At 43.0% G+C, this 3,588-nt stretch overlaps 1 non-coding gene across 1 annotated transcript; it reads left to right on the forward strand.

The window, feature by feature from the left end:
• Positions 1-3,484: 3,484 nt before the first annotated feature.
• LOC148545295 (small nucleolar RNA R71) lies at positions 3,485-3,588 on the forward strand. The gene has a single exon (XR_015900401.1). It is a non-coding gene; the product is annotated as a small nucleolar RNA R71 (small nucleolar RNA).

Here is a 3,588-nt window from a genome sequence, read left to right on the forward strand (position 1 = left end):
TTCAAACCACCCCTTGGCTTCTGGGCTAAGGTCTCCCCTCTTGATGAAACGGGGTCTCCCATCTCCATACCTCTCCCAGTCAGCTGCTATAACACAGATGTCAGTCGAGCTCATCATTGTCTTGGCTTTTACTTATCCTTGTATGATAGCTAGGCTCATCAAAGTGTGGTGATTTCAGGTGAAGAGTTCTTATTATAGCATTTAGACTGAAGTCTACCTCCTTTCCCCTTACATAGCTTTTGAAGGTTGGGGCTCTGGTTTTGTCCTCTCTGAGCACATTTGTGTAGAACTCTTTGATGAGGTTGCATTGATCTTCCCCTCTGGATTGGTGAGAAATTGCCACCCTCTTTCTTCAATCTTCTCCCGAATCTGTGGGCATTCGTCTTCATTGATTTGGAAGGCTAACTCGGGCAGTATCTTTTTGAGCTTTATCCGCTCAAATTCTCGTTCATGGAAGGCAGTCTTGAATCTCTTCTCGTCGAAGGGAATGTTCTCCGTTGGTTCCTTCCTCTTCTGCCTCTTGGAGCTTGATGATGCCATGAATGAAGTTAAAGCAAAAAAGGTGTAGTGAAGGGAAGAGGTGTGGGATTTAGAGAGTGAGAAGTTGAAGAATTGGTTGCTGGAAAGTGAAGTGCAAGGGGTATGAATTTCGAATGTGGAGATGGTGTGGATTTGATTCACTTATATAGGGAAGTGATGAAGAGATGAAAGGTGTGGATTGATGGGATTAGTGTATGATGAACGGATGGGGTTTTATATGGAGTAAGCACAAGGATTCTCAACTTTATGATGGAGTTGGTTCGCTTTCCAAGTTTGTTCTTCCTCCAATGTTGCATGGCAACCATTCCCAATGCATTCCCCTTGAGGCACGTGTGTAGTGCCCTCTTCATGAAGTGGCCGAACCTTTCCCATTAAATTATCCAATCAATCTCTTTCAATGCTCCTTTCCTTTCCCTATAAAAATAAGAAAAGTAAGAATTATCACAAAAAGAAATCACTTTAAATTTTTACGGCTAAAATAATAAAGAGATGAAAAGATGAGATTGTTTATTCATAAACTCCAACTAACTAACTAACTGTGTATCCTTATATGCATTTTGGTGGCACCATGGGGTGACACCAAACTTAGTTTAGAGCACTGTGATCAAAAGTCTTGTTCAAAGCTCCAAGACTAGCATGCTCTCTATTGCATTCATGCTTTCTTGGTACGCTTTGAACACCAAACTTGTTCTTCACTATATACTGCAATATAAGGACTTCACCAAGTTTGGGTTAGAATTCATGAGTATTGACTTATTCAATAGTAAAAGCTAATAAAACATGGGTTGCCTCCCATGAAGCGCTTCTTTAGCGTCACTAGCTTGACGTTTCTCCTTCATCAGGGAGGTTGATAATGCTTCAAGTCCTCCCCTCTTGCCTTGGACTTATATCCATTGGTTGTATCAATGATCTCTACATGCTCCAAGGAGAGAACTCTGTTAATAGTGAAGACCTTAGGTAACTGAGATGGTACAGTGGGGAGATCAGGTGGGATATCTGGAAAGTAAGCTGAGATCACTTTATCTCCTGGAGAGAAATCTTCCGTAGGGATCTTCTTGTTCCTCCACCCCCTTGGTACCTTCTTCTTTGTCTCTTTTGATGCTTCCCTGCTCTTGGCGACTTCTTCTTCTAAGTGAATTTTGTTGTTGCCTTCACATGCCTCTGGTGGTTTAGGTTCCTCCAGCTTCTCCTTGAGCTGTGACGATTGCTGTTTGCCTTGTTCATCATTCAGTGGGGTTTTCAGATGCGTTGGTGGTGCCTCAGTGCTTGTTTCCTCTGCCAGCATCTCATTATGATCATTGCTTAGTTCTTTATTTTCTTGGTCAGCTTCTTGGGAGAGTTTGAAGACATTGAAGCTGAGTTGTTCATCATGGATCCTCAATATTAGCTCCCCTCGCTCCACATCTATGAGTGCTCTGGCTGTAGCTAGGAATGGTCTTCCCAATATGATTGGTTGAGTGTGACTCTCTTCCATGTCCAAGATGACAAAGTCTGTTGGGAGGTAGTATTTCCCAACCTTTAACAACACATTTTCCACCACCCCTATTGCTTGTTTTTGAGTTTTGTCAGCCAGCCTGATGACCACATCTGTGGGCAATATCTCATTGATCTGCAGTCTCTTCACCAGGGCTAAGGGCATTAAGTTGATGCTTGCTCCCAAATCGCAGAGTGCTCTATCAAACATTGTTTTTCCTATGGCACAGGGGACATGAAAACTCCCTGGATCTTTTCTTTTCGTAGGCAACTGTGGTTGAATGAGGGCACTGCACCCCTTGTTCATCACTATAGTCTGGCCTCCCTTGAGTGAGCTTTTCCTAGGAAGCAGCTCCTTCATATACTTGATATATGCAGGCATTTGTTGGATAGTCTTGATGAATGGTATATTCACATGCAAAGATACAAACAAGTCAAGAAATCTTGAGTATATTCTCTTCTCCACAGCACCATTGAGCAGTTGGGGAAAAGGTGCATAGAGTCTCAACAGCTCCTGTTTTGAGATTTCTGGTTCTTGGTAATCTTTTTCCACCTCCTCTACTAAGGTATCTTCAGGTTGTTCTGACAGCCTACTTGGCTTGTCCTTAATCTCCTTATCACTTATAGTGACCATCTTGCAATCTTCCCATCTTACTTTCTTTGTTTCACCTCTCGGATTCTTCTCTGTGTCACTTGGGAATCCATCTATGGGTTTGGGAATTTGCTCAGAGAGATATCCTACTTGAGATTCCAACCTCTTGATTGTGTCTCCCTCGTTCTTGAAACTGGCTCGCACTTCCTCCTTGAACACCTTGTTGTCTTGGATATCCTTGCATATGCCTTCAAGTAGATTTTCAATCCTTGAGATTCTTTCATCAAGTGATGATAAGTCAGGCTGAGGAGGTTTGTTCTGGCCTTGATATGAATGTGGAGAGGTGTTGTTATTGGGATGTTGATATGGTCTAGATGTGAAATTGTTTGGATTTGGGCGTCTTTGATCCAGGCTTTAGTCTTGTTGATTTCCCCACCCAAAGTTTGGGTGATTCCTCCATCCAGGGTTGTAATTCTTGGAGTAAGGATCATGGTTCTGCCTAGGTGAATTCCCAATATAGTTGGCTTGCTCCTGACTACCTCTGCTTCTTCATTCACTCCTTCTTGCGTTGTTGATGAAGTGGAGATTGCTGCCACTTAGTTCCTCTCCATCTTCTTGGTGAGGTCAGCCAGCTGTTGGGTAATGAACTTGTTTTGGGCCAACAGAGCATCTACATTGTTTAGCTCCATTACTCCTCTTGTGTTCCCTCTTTCGGAAGCATAGAAGTAGTCGTTCTCTGCTACTGTTTCAATGACATCTATAGCCTCCTCAATGGTTTTCTTCTTGTTCAAGGATCCTCCTGATGAATGGTCTACGGCCTTCTTTGACTCATAAGAGAGCCCTTCATAGAAAATGTGCAGCTGCACCCATTCGTTGAACATGTCAGGTGGACATCTCCTTGTTAGGTCTTTAAACCTCTCCCATGCTTCATATAGAGTCTCACCATCTTGTTGCCTGAAAGTTTGGACCTCAGCTCTCAGCCT

Source organism: Arachis ipaensis, chromosome B9 (genome assembly GCF_059453495.1).
Source record: "Arachis ipaensis isolate K30076 ecotype BB chromosome B9, ASM5945349v1, whole genome shotgun sequence".
In the NCBI taxonomy this organism is placed as follows: Eukaryota; Viridiplantae; Streptophyta; class Magnoliopsida; order Fabales; family Fabaceae; genus Arachis; species Arachis ipaensis.